An 18,768-nucleotide genomic window follows, 5' to 3' on the forward strand; every position below is an offset into this window, starting at 1 on the left:
TTGATTTATGTCATTGAGTGTTGTGGCTATGTTTTCCTCTAAGAGTTTTAGTCTGACATTTCGGTCTTTAATCCCTTTTGAGTTTATCTTTGTGTATGGTGTTAGGAAGTGTTCTAATTTTATTCTTTTACATGTAGCTGTCCAGTTTTCCCAGCACCATTTATCGAAGAGGTTGTCTTTCCCCCATTGTATATTCTTACCCTCTTTGTCAAAAATAAAGTACCTATAGGTGTATAGGCTTATTTCTGGACTCTCTATCTTGTTCCATTGGTCTATATTTCTGTTTTTGTGCCAGTACTATACTGTCTTAATGACTGCAGATTTGTAGTATAATCTGAAGTCAGGAAGGTTGATTCCTCCAGCTCCATTTTCTTTCTCAAGAATCCTGTGGCTATTCAGGGTCTTTTGTGCTTCCATATAAAATGTGAAATTTTTTGTTCCAGTTCTATGAAAAATGCCATTGGTAATTTGATAGGGATCGCATCAAATCTGTAGATGACATTTGGTAGTACAGTTATTTTCACAATATTGATTCTTCCTACCTAGGAATATGGAATATCTCTCCATCTATTTATGTCATCTTTGATTTCTTTTATTAGTCTTACAGTGTTCTATGTACAGTTCTTTTGTCTCCTTCAATTCAGTCACTCAGTTGTGTCCAACTCTTTGCAACCCCATGAACCGCAGCATGCCAGGCCTCCCTGTCCATCACCAACTCCCAGAGTTCACCCAAACTCATGTCCATTGAGTCAGTGATGCCATCCAACCATCTCATCCTCTGTCATCCCCTTCTTCTCCTACCCTCAATCTTTCCCAGCATCAGGGTCTTTTCAAATGAGTCAGTTTGTCTCCTTAGGTATGTTTATTCCTATTTAATTCTTATTGTTGCAGTGGTGAATGGGATTGATTATTAACTTCTCTCTCTGATTTTTCATTGTTAGTATATAGAAATACAAATGATTTCTGTGTATTGATTTTGTACCCTGTGACTTTGCTAAATTCACTGATTAGCTCTTAGTAATTTTCTGATACTATCTCTAGGGTTTTCTATGTACAGTATCATGTCATGTGCAAACAGTGAGAACTTTATTTCTTCTTTTCCAATCTAGATTCCTTTTATTTCTTTTTCTTCTCTGATTGCTATAGCTAGGACTTTCAGAACTATGGTTAATAATAGTGGCGAAAGTGGACACCCTTGTCTTGTTCCTGATCTTAGGGGGAATGCTTTCAGTTTTTCACCACTGAGAATAATATTTCCTGTAGGCTTATAGGCTTATCATATATGGCCTTTATTATATTGCATTAGGTTCCTTCTATGACCATTTTCTGAAAAGTTTTAACCATAAATGGGTGCCGAATTTTTTCAAAGACTGTTTGTACATCTACTGATATTATCATATGGTTTTTATCTTTCAATTTTTTAATATGGTGTATCATATTAAATGATTGATTTGCATATATTTGCATATATTGAAGAATCCTTGCATCCCTGGAATAAACCCAACTCGATCATGGTATATGAGCTTTTTGATGTGTTGCTGAATTCTGTGAAACCAACCTAACAGTTTTAAATTTATGTTTGATGTCTTTAAGTTACAGCTTATGAAACCTTTGGAAAAAAGAATTTTACTCCATAAAAATAATCCCCATTCAATTATCTCCTCTGTATATTTCTTAAATAAGCTCTAAAAGTGGTCCTTGAACTGTTGTTTATCAACAAAAACTCATAAGCAACCATAATTCCCACTAATAGCGACAAAAACTCTGCAGAATTTCTAGTCTCAGGTGTAGGAGCATAACAGTTATTTATAGGCACATTCTATAAATAACAGCAAATTGTCCCGTTAAGAAAATATAAAAATTGTTAGATGAGATCTTGGTAGCAGCTGTATCATCAGCATTTGCTATCCTGCCAGTTGTTGAGGTGCTATTCAAAATTAGCAAGAGTTTATGTGTTCAAACTAATTACTGCTTAAATTTCATCTCCATTCCTGCAGGACAGTCCCACTTTAATTCTCAAAGATCTTTTTGATAAAAACTCAAGTATATAAGCCCTTTGTAACTAAATCACCTGGAAAAGATTTATAATTTTTGCAAGTTTGCTTCACTTGTTCTCATTCTATATCCTAATAATACACCGGTAACAGAGCTTTTCTGCAACTTTTCCCTTTGTCTTTTAAAGGACCTGCATGAAGGGTTAAAAAGTCAAATTCAAGGCAATAGGCATTCTGGCTAGATCCACCTTTTTCAATGAGTCCCTTGCTTCATCCTTTCAAGTAACACTTTAGGTTTTCACAGTCTTATTACTGGCAGTAAAACTGACAATCCATTTAAAATCATTTACAGATAAAATAAGAACAATCTTTTGGACAATATGGTTTTGACACAAAAGTGCAGGATTTAAGAGTCACTGAGAGACACCCACATCAAAATGACACTAAGAACAAAAAGCAGTATGAAGGGACCCAGCATCACAAACACTTAAGCAGACTGTTGCTATTTAGTCCCAAATTCTATCTGACTTTTTTGTGACCCCATGGACTATATAGCCTGCCAGGTTCCTCTGTCCATGGGATTTCCCAAGCAGGTATACTGGAATGGGTTGCCATCTCCTCCTCTAGGGGATCTTTCTGACCCAGGGACTGAACCTGTGTCTCCTGCACTGCAGGTGAATTCTTTACCATTGAGCTCTTCGAGCAGATTACAGTCAGGCAGTCAGGGTATAAGCAAAGAATTTGCACACACAGCAAAATTAAGTCTAAGTGCATGGCTTGTGTTAAGTAAAAACTCACACAGAGCCCTTACTTAGCCAGGATGAATGAGTATACTCAGAAAAATAATACACTAATGAATGAAGGAAGGAAATGGTTTTAATCAAGGCTATTTATCTTCAAAGCACACACTCTGCATAACCAACTGGAAAGGATTTTTACACAAATATGAAAACTTTCAAAGAGCAAACAAGATACTAACTTTCCACCTTGAATTTGTAAAATGAAAGAATAAACTTTTTCATCATTTTGCTCTCACTCTCAAGTAATGAGTTAAAAATATGAGTTTGTCTTGAAATGCCTCAAAAAAATACGGGTGTCTAATGTAAATTTCTTTCAACTTGGCTGTTGGTGAAAACTTTTATGTTGGGGGAAAACTACTTTTGCCTTTATTTTCTGACCAAACTCTCCTGCAACAGAACACTGTTTTTCTGCTACACTGTACACCTGAAAATATTGTAGATATTCACATGATAGAAACTAATTTGTGAACTTAGGATTTCCTCATACATCTACGTCCTACTGAAAATGCAGAAGGAAGGAAAACCATTGCTAAGGCAAAGGCTGACCCAAGTAATAACCAAAGAGAGAATCCCTTATTACTGGCTTCTTAAAAAGCCTAGTTTTATTTGTAACTGGATTCAAAACCTAAGTGAATTATATCTCTAGGTTAGGTCAGTTTCAAATAAAAGGTAAAAAAAATATATAAATGGTTAACAGAACATTAATTTTTACCCATATTAAAAAGCTACAACTAGACTTAGAATGTGCTGTGTCTGAGAGAAAATTGATATGAACTTTAACCCTGTTTTTAAATTTTTAATCTTTATGTTTTAATATATAACTCAAGGGTAGACAGAAGTATTTTTCAACAAATCAGTAATGTGAATGACATCTACCATACAGGGATCTTTAAACAGCTATAAAACAGATCACTAAGTAAGGTTTTAGTACACTCTATCCTAGTTTTCTTTACTTGCTGAAGAACTTCAGAGATAAATATTATAAGAAAGCCAGTTCAAAGCCAAAATGAACTTTCAAATACTTCTACCATCATAGGGTAGGGCAAACTAATCTAAGACCCCCTGATTCTCTTTATAAAATCCATTCCTCTCTAATTAGAAACTGAATATATATTCATGAAATAAAAGGGCAAGAGAAATTCAAAAGCAACCCATAAATCTGAAAAAACACTTAACGTGATCTCAATGGGGGGAGAAGCAAGCGTATATACCATAGCAGTTAATTTTGCTGGCCTTTCCTAGTCAATGTAAATTAAATACTGAAAAGATACCTATCTCTTCATATTTTAAATTACATCTGAAGGGATAATTCTTATTTTTAACAAATAGATCTCTATTTACTATAAAATAATAATAATGTTTTTGCCAGGAAAGATACATGGTTATGACTCTTCCCTTTCCAAAATTTAAAAATGCCTTGAAATATTCACCTCAGGGGGAAAAAAAAAAAACCTAAGAAATATGTTCACTTAAACAATTCTGTGAAATCAGCGGTAGGGATCATTTACATATTTCTAGTTTGCACACATTCTTAAAGTTTTCTAGAAGACACAAATTTCTATTTCATTTTATCTTTGAATCTAACTTGGCTTATGCAAGACCAAAATATACTAATTCAATAAACTGTTCTTCAGCTCACAAACAGGCCCTTAATAATCTTGCTCTCACAGACCCTAATGGTAAAAAAGATTTTCAACTTTTAACTTCTTTTTCTTAACATTAAACACACAATGGGGGAATAAACTTCCTAGGCATATAGCAAATATAACTTGAAGACAGTAAGCATCAGATCAGATCAGATCAGTCGCTCAGTCGTGTCCGACTCTTTGCAACCCCATGGATCGCAGCACGCCAGGCCTCCTTGTCCATCACCAACTCCCAGAGTTCACCCAGACTCACGTCCATCGAGTCAGTGATGCCACCCAGCCATCTCATCGTCTGTCATCCCCTTCTCCTCCTGCCCCCAATCCCTCCCAGCATCAGAGTCTTTTCCAGTAAGTCAACTCTTCGCATGAGGTGGACAAAGTACTGGAGTTTCAGCTTTAGCATCATTCCTTCCAAAGAAATCCCAGGGCTGATCTCCTTCAGAATGGACTGGTTGGATGTCCTTGCAGTCCAAGGGACTCTCAAGAGTCTTCTCCAACACCACAGTTCAAAAGCATCAATTCTTCGGTGCTCAGCCTTCTTCACAGTCCAACTCTCACATTCATACATGACCACTGGAAAAACCATAGCCTTGACTAGACGGACCTTTGTTGGCAAAGTAATGTCTCTGCTTTTGAATATGCTACCTAGGTTGGTCATAACTTTCCTTGCAAGGAGTAAGCGTCTTTTAATTTCATGGCTGCAGTCACCATCTGCAGTGATTTTGGAGCCCCCCAAAATAAAGTCTGACACTGTTTCCACTGTTTCCCCATGTATTTCCCATGAAGTGATGGGACCGGATGCCATGGTCTTCGTTTTCTGAATGTTGAGCTTTAAGCCAACTTTTTCACTCTCCACTTTCACTTTCATCAAGAGGCTTTTGAGTTCCTCTTCACAAACTTAAATTCTGAAACTTTAAAAACCCCACTGATTTTAGACTTATGTTAGAGGTCACTTTTCCTTTTAAGTAGTCCATAAAAGTACAAGTAAAACTCAACTATGTAGGCTGCTAAATAAAGTTAAGAGCATGTGAAAAGTACTAGGAAATTATATGTTTAGCTTTATTGAATGAATCATACTTAAATACAACTTTGCACAGGTAACTGTCTCAAGTTTGCAACAGTGTCACAACTATATTGGCTTAAGTTACTTGCTACAAAGATATCCCCCAACTCACTGATTCTTAAAGGAGTTTCCAGAACTAAGAATCATACCATAAGGTAAGAGATGTTACTGACTGGCATGTGCTAAGCATCTGTGAACACAGCTGAAGCAGGAAAAGGTGTTGAAAAGAACATTTAATTCAATGTATTGAATTAAAGTAATGGTTGCAAGAGTGGAAGTTGGGGTGGGGCTGCTGCCCCTTGAGACACTATGATTAGAAACACTTCTAGGATTTAGGGGATGGAGCTACATACCCCTCAACAAGCAAGACAGTCCCACAGACTGAGAACTGTCCTCAAGTTACTTTCAAATATCCAAGTGGTCATTCACATAGATAAAAGCCTATTTACAGCTAATCCCAGAATTTAGTTTTACATTACAATGCTATGCTAAGTCACTTCAGTCGTGTCCGACTCTGTGCGACCTCATAGATGGCAGCCCACCAGGCTCCCCGTCCCTGGGATTCTCCAGGCAAGAACACTGGAGTGGGCTGCCATTTCCTTCTGCAATGCATGAAAGTGAAAAGTGAAAGTGAAGTCGCTCAGTCGTGTCCGACTCTTAGCAACCCCATGGATTGCAGCATAGTAGGCTCCTCTGTCCATGGGATTTTCCAAGCAAGAGTACTGGAGTGGGGTGCCATTGCCTTCCCCGTTATATTACAATACAAATCATGAAATATGTTTTGCCATTTAATATACACATAATTTTCCTGGAATGCATACATCATAAAAACTATGAGAAGTCTGAATTCTCATGGCTTTTCAGAGTATCTGTATTATGTCTGCATTTTTGATGGATATTTTTTACTGTTTTTTTCAGTACTTTAAAGCTGTCACTTAGCTGTCCTCTGGCTTGCATGGCTTCTCTGCTGTAACTCTTATCTGTGTTTATTTGTATAGAATGTTTCTCTTTTCTTTGGTTACTTCAACAGTTTCTCTTAGGAGAAGGACGTTTGAATTTGATGCCTTATGCAGGTTTTTTAAGTGGCAGGTGTTTATCCTGCTTGGTGTTCTTTAAGTTTCTTGCACCTCCAGGTTGATGTCTGGCATTAATTTCAAATAATTCTTGATTATTTCCTCAAATATTTCAACATTTCTTCTGTCCTCTTCCAGGATTCCAATTATGCATGTATTTAAATGTGTTAGATAGAATCGCCAAGCTCTTCTTTTTTTAAACTCTTTGTGTTTCACTTGGATAATTTCTGATATCTACAAATTCACTGATTCTTTCTTTGGTTGTGTCAGATCAACCAATGAGCTCAAAGGCATCCTGCAATTTGTTACTATGTAGTAAAACTTCTGACATTTCCTTTTGATTCTTTCTTATAGTTTCTATCTTTCAGCTGAAACTACCCACCTGCTTTTGTATGCTGTCCACTTTTTGTTCATACCTTTAACATCAATTATAGTGACTATAGTGAAGTCACTCAGTCGTGTCCGAATCTTTGCGACCACGTGGACTGTAGCCTACCAGGCTCCTCAGTATTCCTTGCCAGGAATTTTCCAGGCAAGAGTACTGGAGTGGGTCGCCATTTCCTTCTCCAGGGGATCTTCCCAACCCAGGGATCGAACCGGGGTCTCCCGCACTACAGGCAGATGCTTTACCGTCTGAGCCACCAAGGAAGCCTCTAACATCAATTATAGTCGTTTTAAATTCCCTTATCAGATAGAAGCACCTGTGTTAGCCAAAGAGTAATCCTGGTGATTGCTCTTTCTCTTGAGAATGTAATTTTTTGCTGAAAGTGGGACATGTAATAGGACAGCAGAGATAGAGGTAAGTAATTTTTGTGAAGGGAAATGGGTACATCTTTTCTTTGCTGAGTCTTTAGTGCAGGATGTTAGGAGTTGGGCTGAGTTTATGATTTGCTGTTGCTATGGTTACCCCCGGAGAAGGGAATGGCAACCCACTCCAGTATTCTTGTCTTGGAGAATTCCATGGACAGAGGAGCCTGGTCCATACTCTTTGGTTCATGAGGCTGCAAAGAGTCAGACATGACTGAGCAACTAATACTTTCACTTTTGTGGTTTTATCCCCACTGTATTACAGGCTTCAAATATCTACAGAACAGCTTCTGTCTAGGTTGAGAATGGTTTATTAAAGCAATGTCTATTTGATTCTTTGCCCTGTGCCTCTTTGCATAATCTTATTCCTCATCTTGTACTATTTTGCAGTTGCTTGTTATTCACAGTTTCTTAACTTAGTGGCAGGGAGGTGAGGCTATAGTCTCTGTTGTCCTGATTAAGGTTTAGTCCTAGACATACATTGTGTCTCTGGATCTCAGAGGTGTAATTTTCCTGTTTCCCCAGCCTGGAATTTTGGGCTTGGTGCCCCTCCCTCAAAAATATGCTCTCCCCAGTTTCTATCTTCCCTCAGCTCACCAACAGGGCCTGCTGGCAGAGATGCCATTCTCTCTAAAGATTAAGGTTTTTATTCTATAGGAGAGAGAGAATCAAGAGTTTTTTGCACCTCCTGAAAACTCTGCTGCTCTTCTCTGGGTCAGCACCACAACAGACACTCCCCAGATCTCATTCCAATCTTTCCTAGGAGTACCCAGTGAACAATGTAGATAAAGAAGTGAGCTCAGCCTTCATCAACTTGTCAGCTATTCAAGCTGAATGCTCTTTATCAGTGTCCAGCTGTGTCTACTGAAGGTGAACGTGAGTTCATACGTACTCTTTCTCTCCTTAAATTTCCAGCCACTGGTTTGCTCTGTGGCCTCAGCAACTTAATAGGTTCAAAAAAAAAAAAAAAAAAATCATGAATTTGAAGTTAGTCCAATTCTTTTTTGATCCTACAGAGGAACCAAAGGGCTCTTTTTGTCCCAGGGCCAAAGCCAGAGGTGGTTATACTAATTTATAAACTATTTCAGGGTAGTAAAGGAGCTGTTACAAATTATTTGAAATAAAAAGAAGGTCTTTACTGGGTTTGATAAAGTTGAGAAACACTGACTTAAAGGATCTTTTTGAAAACAACTCCCATCTAACCACTAATAAGCATTACGGTAAACATTTAGGCCTAAAACTATTAGTAGCAACAAAATTTTTGATAGTTTATCTGCTTAGATGTGCCTCTATTTTACTAATTTTAAGTAATCAGTCAGAGAAAAATGGGAAAGGTATGTGCAATGGAAACCTCAAATTCAAGTAGAAGTAGTTTAGGAATATAGCCAAATTAGTTAAAACAGAGTTTTAAATTTCAACTATAATTTAGTATCTATCTCCCTTCTACAAATTCGATAACAAAGCCAGTATTGTTTCCTTCCACCTAAGCAACCAGCTTCTATTTATTTGTGGATAAAGTTAATTCTTAAAAATAACTCATCCTTTTCATAATTGCATAACTTTTTCCCTTATAACGTTCATATATTTTACTGTTTACTACTGCCAGTTTAGAAAAAGGAGGAATATCCATTACCTCCCGGTGGAATACAAATTGTGGTATTTTTCCATGAACTAGACTATAGAATGTAAAATTCCTATCTCTTAATAACCCTCTGACTCTACTTTTCCTCCATTAATATGTGCCACTTCCTGTTTTCAAACAAAGAATATAATGTAAGATTTCTAAACCAGGATGGGCTTATATTCATTCCATTGTGATATTAACCCCACACGCCAAGTTTAAGATACAGCTGCTTAAACTGTTTCACATTACATTTAAAATGTTAACATGATCTTACATTATATGCTAGTCAAACAATAAAGCACTTCTAAAAAACAGTGAAATCAAGTCTTTTGGGGACACTCAATTATTGACGAGTTTTTTAAAACCTCTTTTTTTTTTTTAAAGGCAAGTCCTGTTTCATTTCCCCATAAACTCACAGAGTACTGGTAATATACCTAACACCTGTAATTTCCTTAGGCTCTCTAGACTACTTTCAAACCTAGAAATCTGTCAGATCCATCAACCAAGAAGAAAACACAGTAAGACAATCTTTGGGACAGGTCCTAAAAAAATATTCTGAAATTTAACTTTTCACCCAAGACTCTACACTCCAAGACGCTCAAAATAACTCTACAGTATAACCTCCTTCACAATGGGCAACAGCCATCAGGTAGAAGCCCAAGGGGAATCAGGGTCGGATCAAAGGGAAAAGCAGAGAGAGGAACCGAGAAATCTCTAACTTCGGGAAACCACTGCCACATTTGGGGAAGACTTCTAATTTTCTCCCCTAAGCAATCTGTAAAGGAAAGTCTCACAAGAGAGGTTACCTTAACACCCTACACGATTTAGGGGAGGACACTTTTTAAGTGTAGAGTCAAATCCGCGTTTGACTCTAAGTCCCACTTCACCCATCTAAAGGCCGCATTCAGAGACAAAATCACAGCAGCGGAGGAAAGGCCCCTATGAATAAGCTCTCGTGGAAAAGGGAAACGCTGAGGGGAGAAAAGGAGAAAACTTCATTTTGGAAAAGGGAGGGGCTGGAGAAGAAACGACGCGGGTGCTCCCCATTTCCTAACAAAACGAAACAAAGCTACGCAAATAAAGTTAAAAATCTATGCAATACTTGGCAGGAAGGAGGGTCACTGACCCACGGAAACAAGAGTTCCAGGCATCTAGCAGGAAGAGCGCTCAGACTAGCAGGATGAAAGGGAATCCGGAGGGCGGAGCCCAGAGGGCTGCAAACCCAGAGGAATAAGGGCTGAGCGGGGTAAGGATGTGCAGAGTGCAGTGCGGGGACCGTGGTGGGAAGAAACCCAGAAAACGAGGCGAAAAGAGGGGTGGGACTGAACATGGCAGGGCTCTGGGTGACTGTCACTCAGAACCGCAGGGGGGCAGGCAGGGTGGGGGTGGCGGGGTCCGACTATAGGAACCTGACCAGCAGCCTGGGGGGAGGGTAATCTGATTTCCTGAACTGCTGGAGGTTGCGGCCCTCTACCACCCTTCCTTCTCCCTGCCCTTGGCGGCCCAAGTCCTCGCAGCGTGGCGAGGGGATAAAGCAAAGCTCGAGTCCGGTGCCCGTGGTGATTTACCTTCGCGGGAGGCTGGAGAGGCTCCAGCCCGAGCTCCTCCTGCCGCCGGCTCAGCGTCCAGAGTGGGATGAGGTGTCCTCCTGCCTCCTCCCCTACACCACTTCCCCTTTCCCCGCCGAAGCCCCGTAGCTCCACTGCCGCGGGTTCCTGGTGCCGCGGCGGCGCTGCCTCCCCGCCCCCTCCACCTCCTCCCTCTGCCTCTCAGAGGCTCACTCTGGAGGCCGCCATCTTCGCTCAGGCTGTGAGGACCGCGCTCCAGTACGCCTGCGTCGCCCTTACCCAGAGTGTCACGAGACCCAGTCAGCTGATTTCAGTTCTTCCGCCTCCTGTTCCACCCTCTTGTATGCATTTCTCCGCCCTCCCCGTCGTATTCGCCTGCTTGCCATGAGATTCCGCGTTCAGCCTGCTGGCTGGTAGACACGCCTTCCTCCCCAAACGTAGTTGAGACATGCGCAGAATCTCCAGGAAGATGGTGGGAGGAAGACTCCACGCCCCGCGCGAAAGGAATCTGCATCTCAGCCTGTGGCTTTGAGTTCTGCTCGTGGTCGTTGTGCAGAACAGGTTATGTACTCTTAATCTCATGAAGTGTTGTTTTAAAGCATTTACCCAGTCTTGTCTTGAAATGCCGTGGAGTATCCGCGGGAAGATCTATACCCCGTTTGCTGGATTGAGAGCCAGCAGTTTCACCAGCTACTGAGACTCGCAGAAAACAGCTGAAAAGAGTTTAAATATGTGTTGGTTTGGGAAGTCACCGAGACCAAAGCTTCGGAAGTACAGACGGCGTTTTCCTGCTGGGAGTGCCAGAAAAATAATACTGATAGCTCCCATTTATTGCTAATCACGTGTCAAGGGGTTTGCTTAGTTAATCCTCAACACTGTGGAGTAGGAATTATCCTTGTTTTGCAGGTAAACTGAGGCCCCTCTACACAGTAGGGGACTCAAGGAATCTGACTCCAAAGTTTGTGCCTCTTCTATTATCTCTCTAATGTATGTGGAAGCTGGAAGAGAGGAATAGGGTTAAAGAAAAGACAGTAGTGTGTGTTACCTGTGGGTAAGGGTTTGATTAAATTCACTCTCCACTCCCAGATCTGAGACCTAGAGACCGCAGTTCAAAAACAACTTGAAGTTTGTTTAGTTACTTTTCTTCCAACACTGCAAATTTTAAAACTCTCATGGAAACTACAAAACATAGCTGATATACGTGGCTAGCATGAATGCATTATTTTATGACGGTTAAAGGTCTCTGATAAGAGGTTTGATAACTGCTCAGTAGAGCAGTGCTAAGATAGTATTGTTCTTTGAGTGGCTGACTCATTTTTAGAGATGGAAATTGCAGGATGGAAAACGCAGGCAATGGTTTTACAGATTTTTGTTTACTGATTCTTTTGCCCTTTTGCCCTACTTGAGGTCCAAAGAAACTGCTTTTATCTTTACAGTAGACTTTCCTGAATTGTGACAGTAAGATAAGGTACATCTCAGTCAGTTCAGTTCAGTCGCTCAGTCTGGTCCAACTCTTTGCAACCCCATGAATTGCAGCATGCCAGGCCTCCCTGTCCATCACCAACTCCAGGAGTTCACTCAAACTCACATTCATCGAGTCAGTGATGCCATCCAGCCATCTCATTCTCTGTCGTCCCCTTTTCCTCCTGCCCCCAATCCCTCCCAGCATCAGAGTCTTTTCCAATGAGTCAACTCTTCGCATGAGATGGCCAAAGTACTGGAGTTTCAGCTTGAGCATCATTCCTTCCAAAGAACACCCAGGACACCTCCTTTAGAATGGACTGGTTGGATCTCCTTGCAGTCCAAGGGACTCTCAAGATCTTCTCCAATACCACAGTTCAAAAGCATCTATTCTTTGGCGCTCAGCTTTCTTCACAGTCCAACTCTCACATCCATACATGACCACAGGAAAAACCATATCCTTGACTAGACAGACCTTTGTCAGCAAAGTAATGTCTCTGCTTTTGAATATGCTGTCTAGGTTGGTCATAGCTTTCCTTCCAAGGAGTAAGCATCTTTTAATTTCATGGCTGCAGTCACCATCTGCAGTGATTTTGGAGCCCCAAAAATAAAGTCTGCCACTGTTTCCACTGTTTCCCCATCTATTTCCCATAAACTGGTGGGACCAGATGCCATGATCTTCATTTTCTGAATGTTGAGCTTTAAGCCAACTTTTTCACTCTACACTTTCACTTTCATCAAGAGGCTTTTTAGTTCTTCACTTTCTGCCATAAGGGTGGTGTCATCTGCATATCTGAGGTTATTGATATTTCTCCCAGCAATCTTGATTCCACTTGTGCTTCTTCCAGCCCAGCGTTTCTCATGATGTACTCTGCATATAACTTAAATAAGCAGGATGACAATATACAGCCTTGACGTACTCCTTTTCCTATTTGGAACCAGTCCGTCGTTCCATGTCCAGTTCTAACTGTTGCTTCCTGACCTGCATACAGATTTTTCAAGAGGCAGGTCAAGTGGTCTGGTATTCCCATCTCTTTCAGAATTTTCCAGTTTATTTGTGATCCACACAGTCAAAAGCTTTGGCATAGTCGGTAAAGCAGGCGTAGATGTTTTTCTGAAACTCTCTTGCATTTTCGATGATCCAATGGATGTTGGCAATTTGATATCTGGTCCTCTGCCTTTTCTAAAACCAGCTTGAACATCTGGAAGTTCACGGTTCATGTATTGCTGAAGCCTGGCTTGGAGAATTTTGAGCATTACTTTACTAGCGTGTGAGATGAGTGCAATTGTGTGGTAGTTTGAGCATTCTTTGGCATTGCCTTTCTTTGGGATTGGAATGAAAACGGACCTTTTCCAGTCCTGTAGCCACTGCTGAGTTTTCCCAATTTGCTGGCATATTCAGTGCAGCACTTCCACAGCATCATCTTTCAGGATTTGAAATAGCTCCACTGGAATTCCATCACCTCCACTAGCTTTGTTCATAGTGATGCTTTCTAAGGCCCACTTGACTTCACATTCCAGGATGTCTGGCTCTAGGTAAGTGATCACACCATCGTGATTATCTGGGTCGTGAAGATCTTTTCTGTACAGTTCTCTGTATTCTTGCCACCTCTTCTTAATATCTTATGCTTCTGTTAGGTCCATACCATTTCTGTCCTTTATCGAACCCATCTTTGCATGAAATGTTCCATTGGTATCTCTAATTTTCTTGAGGAGATCTCTAGTCTTTCCCATTCTGTTGTTTTCCTCTATTTCTTTGCACTGAACGCTGAGGAGCTGAAGAAGGCTTTCTTATCTCTCCTTGCTATTCTTTGGAACTCTGCATTCAGATGCTTATGTCTTTCCTTTTCTCTTTTGCTCTTCACTTCTCTTGTTTTCACAGCTATCTGCAAGGCCTCCCCAGACAGCCATTTTGCTTTTTTGTATTTCTTTTCCATGGGGATGATCTTGATCCCTGTCTCCTGTACAATGTCAGGAACCTCAGTCCATAGTTCATCAGGCACTCTTATCAGATCTAGTTGCTTAAATCTATTTCTCACTTCCAGTGTATAATCATCAGGGATTTGATTTAGGTCATACCTGAATGGTCTAGTGGTTTTCCGTACATTCTTCAATTTAAGTCTAATTTTGGCAACAAGGAGTTTATGATCTGAGCCACAGTCAGCTCCCGGTCTTGTTTTTGCTGACTGTATAGAGCTTCTCCATCTTTTGCTGCAAAGAATATAATCAATCTGATTTCTGTGTTGACCATCTGGTGATGTCCATGTGTAGAGTCTTCTCTTGTGTTGTTGGAAGAGGGTGTTTGCTATGACTAGTGTGTTCTCTTGGCAAAACTCTATTAGCCTTTGCCCTGCTTCATTCCATACCCGAAGGCCAAATTTACCTGTTACTCCAGGTGTTTCTTGACTTCCTACTTTTGCATTCCAATCCCCTATAATGAAAAGGACATCTTTTTGGGGTGTTAGTTCTAAAAGGTCTTGTAGGTCTTCATAGAACCATTCAACTTCAGCTTCTTCAGTGTTACTGGTTGGGGCATAGACTTGGATTACTGTGATATTGAATGGTTTGCCTTGGAAATGAACAGAGATCATTCTATCATTTTTGAGATTGCATCCAAGTACTGCATTTCGGACTCTTTTATTGACCATGATGGCTACTCCATTTCTTCTAAGGGATTCCTGCCCACAGTAGTAGATATCATGGTTATCTGAGTTAAATTCACCCATTCCAGTCCATTTGAGTTCACTGATTCCTTGAATGTTGATGTTCACTCTTGCCATCTCCTGTTTGACCACTTCCAACTTGCCTTGATTCATGACCTGACATTCGAGGTTCCTATGCAAATTTGCTCTTTACAGCATTGGACTTTGCTTCTATCACCAGTCACATCCACAACTGGGTATTGTTTTTGCTTTGGCTCCATCCCTTCATTCTTTCTGGAGTTATTTCTCCACTGATCTCCAGTAGCATATTGGACACCTATGAACCTGGGGAGTTCCTCTTTCAGTATCCTATCATTTTGCCTTTTCATACTGTTCATGGGGTTCTCAAGACAAGAATACTGAAGTGGTTTGCCATTACATCTAAGAGGTAGTAATAGGAATAGGTGGTTGGTTGTGGGAAGACTGTTACAGGATGGAACTAGGATCTGCTGGCTGTGATGTGCAGTAAAGGGAATCTACTGGCTTCAGGTTTGGGGGGAAAGAAAATGCACTGCTTCTTGTAGGTGTCAACTAAGGTGTGCAGGTCTCTAATACTGAGAAGACCTGAACTGTCCTATGGCTTTCAGGGAAAGATTTTTAAAGACAGGGTGAGGGAGAGAATTGCTGGGTGTGTGATCAGCTCGGGGACATTTTTCTGATTGTTTGGTGATGAGGTAATCAGGAGTCAACATCATCAACCTTCTGATTCCAATCAGTCTGGGGTCCACATGCTTGTAAGCAGTGTACAGTTAACTTCTTCTACCTGGTGGAAGTTTCGGTAGCTGCAAAACAGCTCAAAAGGGTGTGGCTCAGAACACTATCTATAGCCTTTGGGGGGTTAGTCGCTAAGTCATGTCCGACTCTTGCAACCCCATGGACTGTAGCCTGCCAGGCTCCTCTGTCCATGGGATTCTCTAGGCAAGATTACTGGAGTTGGTTGCCATTTCCTTCTCCAGGGGATCTTCCCAACCCAGGAATCGAATCCTGGTCTCCTGCACTGCAGGCAAAGTCTTTACCAACTGAGCTACAAGGGAACAAAAGCTCCTTGACTTTGTTTAATGGCTAGACTATGTCTGATTGACCATTTTCTTTTTCTTCTGCATTTACTGACCTGATTAAGTTTATACTTGGAACTCTGGCAAAGCCTAGGAAGCTGAAGACAGAGTCCTACCTACTGAGTAGGACTCAGATTTAACTGGGGACCCAGATTTAGGACTTAGATTTAGTAGGACTCAGAAATAACTCCAGAAAGAATGAAGGGATGGAGCCAAAGCAAAAACAATACCCAGTTGTGGATGTGACTGTTAACTTCTTCTACCTGGTGGAAGTTTGTTTGTTTGTTGTACAAGTAAGACCCAGGAGAGAAAGAAATTCCCTGGTGGCTCAGTAGGTAGGATTCTGTGCTTCCACACTGCAGGGAGCATGAGTTTGATCCCTGGTTGAGGAACTAAGATCCCACATGCAATGCGACATGGTCAAAAAAGAAAAAAAGGAGGTTGTTAGAGGACATGAGGGACAGGGAATCTGTCCCAGGAAGGCCCATAGGCTCTGTTTGGTTACATCGGGCCTAAAATAGAGTAGGAAGGAAGAAGGTGGAAGGGAGAAGGTAAAAGCAATAGGACTGCTGAGTTAAGGGGCCTTCTTGGCTTATCCCAGGAAAACAGAAATTTGTGTTTTTGTAGCATCTTACAGATTACAAAGACTTCCTATAATCCCAGAAGTAGATTTTGGGTGTATTATTTTTATTTTATAGAGGAAAAAAGCCAGGAGAATCTAAGAAACTTCCCCAAAGTGAACTAACTCCTAAAGATTGAGCCAAGATTTAGTTACAGGACTAGTTATATCAAAGCCAGTAAACTATTATACCTACACACTATCTCTCTGTTCAACATTTGGGACAAATAAAATCCATACTTGGAGTTAGGAGGAGCCGTAGACAGTGACTTTCCCCTTCCCTTGCCCTGTCCAGCCCCTCAGCTGTAGAGCAAAATTCCCTGCCTCCCAAAAGATTTTTTTCTTTGTAGTTTTAGAAACCACTGTCTTTGTATTCAGCCAACTTGCCCTCTGTTTCATGAATAGTTTTTTTTTTTTTTTGCCTGTTCCTCTTCTGTGACATCCCTTTTAAGTATTTGCCAGTATAACATGTCAACTTAAAAAGTAGTCACAACCTAAAAGTTGAGACTCATCTCACACACTAGCACAATAATGCTCAGAATTCTCCAAGGGAGGCTTCAACAGTACATGAACCAAGAACTTCCAGATGTTCAAGCTTGATTTAGAAAATGCAGAGGAACCAGAGATCAAATTGCCAACATTCGCTGAATCATAAAAAAAAAAAAAAAAAAAGGCAAGAGAATTCCAGAAGAACATCTACTTCTGCTTCACTGACTATGCTAAAGCCTTTGGGATCACACCAAACTTTGGAAAATCCTTAAAGAGATGGGAAATACCTGACCACCTTACTTATCTCTTGAGAAATCGGTATGCCGGTCAATAAGCAACGGTTAGAACAGGGCATGGAACAACAGACCGGTTCCAAATTGGGAAAGGAGTATGTCAGGCTGTATATTGTCACCCTGCTTATTTAACTTATATGTAGAGTGCATTATGTGAAATGCTGGACTGAATGAAACAGAAGCTGGAGTCAAGAGTGCCAGGAGAAATATCAATAACCTCAGATACACAGATGACACCACCCTGTTTCACAAAGTGAAGAAGAACCAAAAAGCCTCTTGATGAAAGTGAAAGAGGAGAGTAAGTGAAAAAGCTGGCGTAAAGCTCAACATTCAGAAAACTAAGATCGTGGTATCCGGTCCCATCACTTCATGGCAAATAGATGGGGAAACAATGGAAACAGTTACAGACTTTATTTTCTTGGACTCCAAAATCACTGCAGATGGTGACTGTAGCCATGAAGGTAAAAGATGCTTACTCCCTGGAAGAAAAGGTATGAGAAACTTAGACTGCATCTTAGAAAGCAGGGACATTACTTTGCCAACAAAGGTCCGTCTAGTCAGAGCTATGGTTTTTCCAGTAGTCATGTATGGATGTGAGAGTTGGACCATAAAGAAAACTGATGCTTTTGAACTACGGTGCTGGAGAAGACTCTTAAGGGCCCCTTGGACTGCAAGGAGATCCAGCCAGTCAATCCTAAAGGAAATCAGTCCTGAATACTAATTGGAAGGACTGATGCTGAAGCTGAAATTCCAATACTTTGGTCTCCTAATGTGAAGAATTAATTCCTTGGAAAAAAACCTCGATGCTGGGAAAGATTGAAGTCAGGAGAAGAAGGGGACGACAGAGGATGAGATGTTGGATGGCATCACTGAATCAATGAACATGAGTTTGAGCAAGCTCCAGGAGTTGGTGATGGACAGGGAAATCTGGCATGCTGCATGGGGTTGCAAAGAGTTGGACGTGACTGAGCGACAGAACTGAACTAAACTGAAAGGTTGAGAGTTTTGTTTAATTTGGTGGGAATTTGGGGGACTTCAAACCCAGAAGATAGCATTTTAAGTGACACTAAGAGAACTGCTCCAAGGAGGAAAGGAAAGGACCCAGATTATATAGAAGTTTTGCAACAAAGAGCAGATAGTCTGAACATCAAAAGATTGTTGTTAATTAAAGAAAACCAGATATCATATGTTAAGGAATTTAGCGCTTCTCTATGTATGAGAAGATGCAAGTCTGGACTCACTGAAATCACTCCTTTCATATGCATCTCAGCTATCCTCAGCCAGTATCCAGTGATTTTCACATCCTGAGCTCTCTTGGGGACGTGGCTGCAGTCTGATGGCTGTTGGATCACAGGTATTCTCCCCATGAGTGCCCTTAGGGCTTACCAGCTCACTTGGGCAGGGATTTCTGATGACTGTGACATCCTTGTTTACTGATATGGCAGGAAATATTTCATGACCCAAGAAAATCCTCCTATCTGCCCCCCTGTCCTTTGCTTACTGGGCTTCCCTGGTGGCTCAGATGGTAAAGAATACACCTGCAATGCAGGACACCTGGGTTCAATCCCTGGGTT

At 40.8% G+C, this 18,768-nt stretch overlaps 1 protein-coding gene across 3 annotated transcripts in view; it reads right to left on the reverse strand.

The window, feature by feature from the left end:
• The window catches only part of DNAJC13 (DnaJ heat shock protein family (Hsp40) member C13), a 162,681-nt gene extending 151,755 nt beyond the window's left edge, over positions 1-10,926 (reverse strand). For 2 of the 3 annotated variants that reach the window (XM_061421290.1, XM_061421295.1), the window contains exon 1: positions 10,576-10,923. The gene's annotated coding sequence lies outside the window, so the exon portion shown is untranslated. Of the gene's footprint in view, positions 1-10,575 lie in introns of all 3 variants that reach the window. The other variant, XR_009737291.1, reaches the window with a different exon arrangement.
• Positions 10,927-18,768: the final 7,842 nt, after the last annotated feature.

This window comes from Bos javanicus, chromosome 1, assembly GCF_032452875.1.
Source record: "Bos javanicus breed banteng chromosome 1, ARS-OSU_banteng_1.0, whole genome shotgun sequence".
Lineage (NCBI taxonomy): Eukaryota > Metazoa > Chordata > Mammalia > Artiodactyla > Bovidae > Bos > Bos javanicus.